Source organism: Chiloscyllium punctatum, chromosome 2 (genome assembly GCF_047496795.1).
Source record: "Chiloscyllium punctatum isolate Juve2018m chromosome 2, sChiPun1.3, whole genome shotgun sequence".
NCBI lineage: Eukaryota > Metazoa > Chordata > Chondrichthyes > Orectolobiformes > Hemiscylliidae > Chiloscyllium > Chiloscyllium punctatum.
Genome location: NC_092740.1, coordinates 11578933 through 11588809, shown reverse-complemented (window position 1 = coordinate 11588809; position 9877 = coordinate 11578933).

The following is a 9877-nucleotide window of genomic DNA, read 5'->3' as shown; positions in this document are numbered from 1 at the left end:
GCAATTGTACAACCGTCCACCACTCCCTCCGGCAGATCATTCCATACACATACCACCCTCTGCGGGAAAAAGTTGGCCCTTAGGTCTGTTTTATATCTTTCCCCTCTCACCCTAAACCTATGCCCTCTAGTTCTGGACTCTCCGACCTCAGGGAAAAGATTTTGCCTATTTATCCTATCCATGCCTCTCGTAATTTTGTAAACCTCTATATGGTCACCCCTCAGCCTCCTTCCTTATGTCTTTTTAAAATCTTTCTCCTCTCACCTTAAAGATATGCCACAGTCTTGAAATCTCCCACCTGAGCAAAAAGACACCTGCCATTCACCTTATCTATATTCCTCATGCTTTTATCGATCTTGATAAGGTCACCTCTCAATCTCGTACGCTCCAGTGAGAAATGTCCTAGTCGCTCCGGACTCTTCCGATAACTCAAGGCCTGCTTTATTTGCAACATCCTGGTAAATCTCTTCTCCAGCTAAATGATATCGTTGCAATAACAAGGTGACCAGAACTGGACACAATAGAGGCCTCACCAGCATCCTGTCCAACCTGAACATAACATCCCAACTCCAATCTTCAAAGGTCTGAGCAATGAAGGCAAGTGTGCTGAACCACCGTATATATAGATGATGCAAATTTGGAAGAATTCTGTACCTGAATCCCTCGGTCTCTGTTCTTCAGCACTACCCAAGGCCCTACGTTTAATTGTGTAAGTCTTCCCTTTGTTTGTTTTCCCAAAGTGCAACACCTCACACTTATCTTAAACTCCATCTGTCACTCTTCAGCCCATTGACCCATTTGATTAAGATTTTTTCGTATTCTAAGATAACCTTCTTCACTGTTCAACATTCTATCAATTTTGGTGTCAACCACAAACTTGCAAAACATGCTTTTTGTAGTCTCATCGAAATTGTTCATATAAGTGAGTGACAAAAGTGGGCCTAGCACTGACCCCCGTGGAACCCTGCTGGGCACAGGCCTCCAGATCAAAACCCTCCCTCCACCGTCACTCTCTGTCTTTTGCCTTTCAGCCAATTGTGCATCCACTTGCCAAGCTCACCCTGAATCCCATGGGATCCAACTTCACTAATTAGTCGACCATGCGGAGCCTTGTCAAAGGATTTACCAAAGTCTAAGTAAACAATGTTAACCCCTCTGCCCTCATCAATTTTCTTGTTTACTTCTTCAAAAAACTCCATCAAGTTTGTGAGACACGATATCCCTTGCACAAAACCATGCTGACTATCCCGAATCATTCCTTGCCTCTCCAAATGCATATAAAGCCAAACTTTCAGAACAACTTACTCACCACCGAAGTCAGACTCACAGGTCTGAAGTTCCCAGGCTTCTCCTGGCATTCCTTCTTGAACATGAGCCACTCTCCAGTCATTCAGCACCTGACTGTTATTTATGGACGATACAAATGTTCCTGCAGGGGGCCCAGCAATTTTCTCTTCACTTCTGACAATGTCCTGGGATTGAGTAGATCACGTCTCAGAGATATATATTTATATTTTCAAATACCTCTAACAATTCCTCTTCTGTATTACAAGCTGTTTTCAAAAAAATCAATGTTTATTTCTCAGAGTTCTCTAGCCTCCACTTCTTTGTCCACAGTAAAAACTGACACAAAATATTCATTTGATGTCTCTCCCATCTCCTGAGGGGTGACATGATGGCTCAGTGGTTAGCAGTGGCACCAGGGACTTGAGTTCAATTCCAGACTCAGGCAGCTGGAGTTTGCATGTTCTCCCTGTGTGGTGAGGGTTTCCTCCCACAGTCCAAAGATGTGCAGGTTCGGTGAATTGGCCATGCTACGTTGCCCATAGTGTGAGGTGCATTAGTCAGTGGAAATGAGTCTGGGTGGGTTGCACTTCGGCAGGTCGGTGTGGACTTGTTGGTCCGAAGGGCCTGTCCATTTAACCCTTCACCTAACACTACGGTCAATTTTTGCTTCGCCAATTCACCAGATGTGCACATTTTGTGGACTGTGGGAGGAAACCGGAGCACCCGGAGGAGACCCACGCAGACACGGGGAGAATGTGCAAACTCCACACAGACAGTCGCCTGAGGCATAGAATTGAACCCGGGTCTCTGGCGCTGTGAGGCAGCTGTGCTAAACACTGTGCCACCATGCCGCCCACATTGTAGGGAATCTAAAACACAAAGGCAATCTCTTTGATTTTTAAGGAGACTTACACTCTATCTCTTGTTGCTGTCTTGGTCTTAATGTACTTACACAATCCCTTTGGATTATCCTTAACCTTATTTGCCGAGGTTATCCCATATCCTTTCTTTGACTTCCTGATCTCCCTCTTATGAATGGCCTGACACTCATTATACAGAGCAAGAGATACATTTGGACCCAGTTGTTTATATTTAGTATATGATTCTTTTTTATCCCTGACTGGAACCTCAATCTCTTTATTTACCTGTTGTTCCCGAAAGCAGTACAGTTGAAACCAACCTTTGTGAATGGTCTTTTCTGACTCAGAAGAGATCGCAGTGATCCAAGAATCTGAATCCCTGAACATTACTCCACCTCTTCTGCCATTGATTTGTCTCCTTTATCCTTTTGTTCCCTCATCTGAACTTGGCCCTGGGAGTAAATTAGAGATTACTACTTTTGAGGGTCTAGTTTTTAAATCTTCTCCCTAACCTCTGATATTCACTTTGTAAAGCCTTTATTCTTTCCCTAACTATGTCATTCCCATCAATTTGTACAAAAATTTCCAGTATCTCACTCTTCCCTTTAACAGTATGTGTCAAACATTTTGCAATGTCCTTAATCCTAGCACCAAGAAAACAGTATAATATCCTAGATTCATGCTCACTGCTGCAGAACCTCCTGTCTGTGCCCTTGACAGGAGAATCACCTACAATAATTATTCTTTTAAATTTGTCATACCCCTCCAAACATAAGATTCATTCTTACAGCCCAAATTCTGACTGTCCCTTCTAATTTCCTCTGAGAGATTATCCTTTCAACAGTACGAGAGATTTCTGAACTACCTTCTTACCTTTCCTGACAGTCATCCTTCTATCTGACTGATCCTGCTGTGTTATCACCTCTCGAAATCTACTGGCCATCTGACTCTGTGTCTCTTGTATGCCTGCAATGTCATTAAGTCTAAAAAGAAGCAACTTACAACAACATATTATCTCTAAAATAAACTACCTTTCTTTCTCCAAAGATAAACCTTTCTTTATCCAAAGAGTTAATATTAAGCACAAGTGTTCCAGCCCCAGCTGTCAATGTTCTGATTAAAAATAAAATCCCACGTGTCAGCCTGTCCAAGAGGGGTGTAAACACAACTAGGTTTGAAACAAAACATTCCTCAGCAATTTAAAAAAAAATTGCTTCAGTGAGTTTAAAAACATCTCTCTCATAATTTCATAGTGGAAAAAGACTGAACAGTCCACATGTGGGCCTGTCCAAAACTTCCATTGAGAAAACTCCATTTCATAAAAATTTGTGTCAGTTTGTTTTGCTTCTTTTGCATTTTTGACGAGAAAAGAGCTAAAAATGAATCAAATAAAAAGCTTTTCTGACTGAAATTTAATAAACGTAAGAAATCTGAAAGTAAATCTGGAAATAAATCTGAATCTCAGGAGCAGCTGCAAGATCCACACTCCTCTCGGTCCACTGTTTTTGATCATTTTATTTCTGAAGAAGTATTACTGGACCCAAAACATTAACTCTACTTTCTCTGCAGAGATGCCCCTATACCTGCTGAGTTTTTCCCGCGATTTCTGTTTTTGTCTCTGCCATCCTTACTTGGTCAGGTCTCCAGGACAGGGGTGGACAGTACACCAGTATTTAAGAAGGGTGTTCACTGTGTCAGGTCAGTGGAAGCGAGTATGGGTCCTGGAGGTTGGGTCAGGGGCTGTGTGAGGAACAGCACTAGGTCCCACGATTTCTGTAAAATCTTTCAAATAACCGAGGTCAGGCTAAACAGCCTATCGAATCCCATCTTCTGCCTCGCTACCATGAACAAAACCATTCTGTCTGCCTTTGATCCATCTCCATCTCCATCCGCCCTGTGGGCGGCACGGTGGCACAGTGGTTAGCACTGCTGCCTCACAGCGCCGGAGACCCGGGTTCAATTCCCGCCTCTGGCGACTGACTGTGTGGAGTTTGCACGTTCTCCCCGTGTCTGCGTGGGTTTCCTCCGGGTGCTCCGGTTTCCTCCCACAGTCCAAAGATGTGCAGGTCAGGTGAATTGGCCATGCTAAATTGCCCGTAGTGTTAGGTAAGGGGTAGATGTAGGTGTAGGGGTATGGGTGGGTTACGCTTCGGCGGGGCGGTGTGGACTGTCTTCTGGCACCTCTCCATCTGCAGGTCTAAGCTCCATCTGTATAACCTGAAGTCTAATCTTCAAGCTTTTCTACAAGATAAGCAGATTATAATTAGCAAAAACTGTTGTCTCATTAATTCTATATCAGACATAAATTTCAAAGTGTTGAATAGCTGATAGCAATGTTTCCTTTTCCATCGTTAATCAATGTGAACCAACCAGGTAAGAATAACAAATTTACTTCCCGAGAGTTTATGCTCATCATGAGATTCTTAATTCCAGATTTAAAATAAAATAAAACTCTACTCTGGAAGGCTTTGAACTCCATTACCCCAGAAAATGACCTGGATCTCTAGATTTATAGCCTCCTGATAAGACAACTCTGCTATTGCACCCCCTAGTAATGGCAGTCACTTGTCTTGAGTGAACCACACAGAATCTTCACATTTCAGTACAATACTGAGCAATGACCTTGTTCCTGTCTTTCTTCATTGCTTCAATATGTGGTTTTGTAGCAATAATCTTCCCTCATGGAATCTCCTAGTAAACCACTCCAACCTCGTACAATTCATGTCAATCTTTTTTTGAAGCTTTTCCAATGTCGTTGGGTTTAGCTGCCTCTGGCTTCAGCACTGTAACCTATCGGGCCGTAAGGGAGGGAGGATTGCTGGGTTGTCACGGGGAGTCAGTATTCTGGTCTTGGTGAGCGAAGTGATCTTGACATTGAGCTTTTGTCCTGTTCAATATGTAGGACATTGTTGTGGTGCAGTGGGGAGTGTCCCCACTTCAAGTCACATTTTGCCTTCAGCCTACTCAGGACTCTACCAGAGATTGTCATCATTAATGGAGCCTAATTCGCTAGATGGCCCTTTAAGAGAAAGTTGGGAGTCAATTATAACACTTTATTACATAGGAGATGTTGTGACAACATACACCTTAAACTGCTGTCAATCATTACATACTTCATCAGCATATGATGGGTCAGCCCCATGACTTGTTAGACAGTCTGAAGCAGCAAAATCGAAGTCAGATTGACAATAAACATCACATCCCAGTCAATCAAAATATTCCCTTCACATAAAAACACACATTATTGTTTCACATACACACTGATCCTGTGTGTGCCTGTTATTTTTGCATCAAAGAGAAGAACATAACAAAGGGATAATTGAACAGAGATATTTCAAATCATACAATCTTTAGATAGAGTGGATAGAATGTTTCCCCTTGAATTTCACAATTGGAGAAATCAGAATAACTGAGGTCAGAATGGATTTGGGCCAAAGGGAAGGCTGAGGGAAGATTTGATTGAGATGTTCAAACTCATGAAGGGTCAGGATAGTGTAGATAGAGAGAGACAGTACCCACTCATGAAGGGTCAGGATAGTGTAGATAGAGAGAGACCGTACCCACTCATGAAGGGTCAGGATAGTGTAGATAGAGAGAGACTGTACCCACTCATGAAGGGTCAGGATAGTGTAGATAGAGAGAGACTGTACCCACTCATGAAGGGTCAGGATAGTGTAGATAGAGAGAGACCGTACCCACTCATGAAGGGTCAGGATAGTGTAGATAGAGAGAGACTGTACCCACTCATGAAGGGTCAGGATAGTGTAGATAGAGAGAGACCGTACCCACTCATGAAGGGTCAGGATAGTGTAGATAGAGAGAGACCGTACCCACTCATGAAGGGATCAAGAACTAGAGGGCACAGTGGGATGGCAGTTTATAAAATATTATTGTTCACTCAGAATGTGGATTCAAAAGTGGAGTGAAAAGAGATTTTAGGTTTCAGTTCTGTGAAAGTGACTTGTTCATTTGAAACAAAGGGTCAGAATGTGATCTGGAACAGTGAAGTAAAGACACTGAGAAAGTGTCCTGGAGATAGGTGACCTGGAGCGTTCATTGCTGAATATTTACCAAGATGAGTTTTACAGTCAATACAAACAGATTTTTGAGTACCACCAGTCAGCTGAGTTCAGAAGAACAGTAGTCGGAAGAATAGTTGTTTTAAAAAAATTCCGAAAGTCTCCAGGTTGAGAGTTGTAAAAAAATCTCCAGATCATCAGCGTTGAAAATAAGTCTGAAGCTGTTTCAGTACTCAAAGGAAGAGGGAGAGAAAGCGTCAATAAGTTGATTTATGTTAATGCATTTCATAGAGAGACAGAGAGAATCCTATCTGGTGAAAATGCTGAGATTCAGTTGAGTGAGACATCCTTAAGTGAAGCTTACTGAAGTCACTGTTGACGACATCAACTGTATTATTCTCATCTTCATACCTCGTCACCTCCTCTAAAATTCCATCAAATCCAACTCAATCAAATTCCTTTACAAATTCATGCTAAATATCCTGGATTAACCTTTGTCTCTCCAAGTAATGATTTATTCTGTCCCTCAGAATTGTTTCCAATATTTTCCCCACCATTGATGTTGGCCTCACTGGCTTGTACTCTCCTGGTTTATCACTACCACCCTTGAACAATAGGGGAACAGGTAAAGGGATGATTGGCAAGTGAAATAACAAGGGTTCAGAGATACTGTCCTCCTGTTAGAGTGAAGGGTAAGGCCAGTAAGATGAGGGAACAATGGATGAGTAAATATATTGAGGCTCTGGTTAAGAATATGAAAGAGTCATGTATTAGGTGTAGACAACTGGGATCAAGTGAATCTCTTGAAGAGTGTAAGGGGTATCGGGGCATTCTTATGAGAGATATCAGGAGGGCAAAAAGTGGACATCGGAAAACGTCTGCAGATAAGGCTGAGGATAAGCCAAAGATATTCTAGAAAGTCATTAGAAGCCAGAGAGCAACCAGGGAGGGAATGGGGCCTCTTCAAGATCAATGAGGTCATTTATGTGTAGAACCAGAGGAGAGGGGGGAGATATCCTAAACAAATTCATGCTAAATATCCTGGATTAACCTTTGTCCCCTCTGTTGCTCTTTAAAAGCTTCCCAGTCAGAAGTGACAGTCGGAAGTGACAGGACTTCTGTTGAATAAAGGGAACTATGGAGCTATGAGGGAGGAGCTGGCCAAAGGTCAATGGTGCAATACCTTAGCAGGGATGACTGTGGAGGAACAATGGTGGATATTTCTGTTATTAATACAGAAGTTGCAGGATCAGTTCATTCCTAAAAGGAAGAAAGATCCCAGGAGGAGGCATGGGCGGCCGTAGCTGACGAGGGAAGTGAAGAAACATATAAAGTTAAAAGAGAAAAAGTATAACATAGCAAAGATAAGTTGGAAAACTGACGATTGGGAAGCTTTTAAAGATCAACAGAGGATTACTAAGAAGGAAATACGCAGGGGGAAAATGAGGTATGTTGGTAAACTGGCCAATAATATATAGGAGGATAGTAAAAGCTTTTTTAGGTATGTGCAAGGCAAAAAAATGTTTAGGACTAAAATTGGGCCCTTGAAGACAGAAACAGGGGAATATATTACGGGGAACAAAGTAATGGCAGAAGAATTAAATGGGTACTTCAGATCTGTATTCACTGGGGAAGACACAAGCAACCTCCCTGAGGTAACAGTGGCTGAAGGACCTGAACTTAAGGGAATTTATATTTGCCAGGATTTGGTGTTGGAGAGACTGTTAGGTCTGAAGGTTGATAAGTCTTGGGGGCCTGATGGTCTACATCCCAGGGTACTGAAGGAGGTGGCTCGGGAAATCGTGGATGCTTTGGTGATTATTTTCCAGAGTTCAATAGATTTGAGGTCGGTTCCTGAGGATTGGAGGGTGGCGAATGTTATACCACTTTTTAAGAAAGATGGGAGAGAGAAAGCAGGAAATTATAGACCAGTTAGTCTGTCCTCAGTGGTGGGAAAGATGCTGGAGTCTATTATAAAGGATGAAATTACGGCACATCTGGATAGTAATAACAGGAGAGGACAGAGTCAGCATGGATTTATGAAGGAGAAATCTTGCATGACTAATCTTCTTGAATTTTTTGAGGATGTAACTCTGAAGATGGACGAGGGAGATCCAGTAACGGGACTTTCAGAATGCTTTTAATAAAGTCCAACATAGGAGGTTAGTGAGTAAAATTAGGGCGCATGGTATTGGGGGCAAAGTACTAGATTGGATTGAAAATTGGTTGGCTGAGAGGAAACAAAGAGTAGTGATTAACGGCTCCATTTCAGAATGGCAGGCAATGACCAGTGGGGTACTGCAGGGATCTGTGCTGGGACCGCAGCTTTTTACAATATATGTTAATGATTTAGAAGATGGTATCAGCAATAACATTAGCAAATTTGCTGATGATATAAAGCTGGGTGGCAGGGTGAAATGTGATGAGGATGTTAGGAGATTACAGGGTGACCTGGACAGGTTAGGGGAGTGGGCAGATGATGGCAGATGCAGTTTAATGTGGAAAAATGTATGGTTCTGGATTAGTGGTGATGAAAGAGCACAGCAGTTCAGGCTGCATCCAAGGGGCTTAGAAATCGACGTTTCAGGCAAAAGCCCTTCATCAGGAATAATTGCTGATGAAGGGCTTTTGCCCGAAACGTTGGTTTCGAAGCTCCTTGGATGCTGCCTGAACTGCTGTGCTCTTCCAGCACCACTAATCCAGAATCTGGTTTCCAGCATCTGCTGTCATTGTTTTTACCATAATTGTATGGTTATTCACTTTGGTGGCAAGAACAGGAAGACAGATTACTACCTCAATGGAATCAATTTAGGTAAAGGGGCAGGACAGAGAGATCTGGGTGTTCTTGTACACCAGTCAATGAAGGCAAGCATGCAGGTACAGCAGGTAGTGAAGGAGGCTAAGAGCATGCATTCCTTCATAACAAGAGGGATTGAGTATAGAAGCAAAGAGGTTCTTCTGCAGCTGTACAGGGCCCTGGTGAGACCACACCTGGAGTACTGTGTGCAGTTCTGGTCTCCAAATTTGAGGAAAGACATTCTGGCTATTGAGGGAGTGCAGCGTAGGTTCACGAGGTCAATTCCTGGAATGGCGGGATTACCTTACATGGAAAGACTGAAGCGATTGGGCTTGTATACCCTTGAGTTTAGAAGATTGAGAGGGGATCTGATTGAGACATATAAACTTATGAAAGGATTGGACACTCTGGCAGCAGGAAACATGTTTCCGCTGATAGGTGAGTGCCGAACCAGAGGACACAGCTTAAAAATACGGGGTAGACCATTTAGGACAGAGATGAGGAGAAACTTCTTCACCCAGAGAGTGGTGACTCTGTGGAATGCTTTCCCCCAGATGGCAGTGGAGGCCCAGTCTCTGGATTCATTTAAGAAAGAGTTGGATAGAGCTCTCAAAGATAGTGGAATCAAGGATTATGTCGATAAGGCAGGAAGAGGATACTGATTAGGAATGATCAGCCATGATCATATTGAATGGCAGTGCAGGCTCGAAGGGCAGAATGGCCTACTCCTGCACCTCTTGTCTATTGTCTATTGTCAAATATTTTGCACCAGTTTTTATTGTGGAGAAAGAAATTGACGCAAGGGAACTCGGGCAAATAAATATTAATGTCGTGAAAGCAACTCACTTTACTGAAGAGGAAGTGTTGGAGGTCTTGAAAAACATAGAAGTGGCTTTGTGCAGGGAAATCATGTG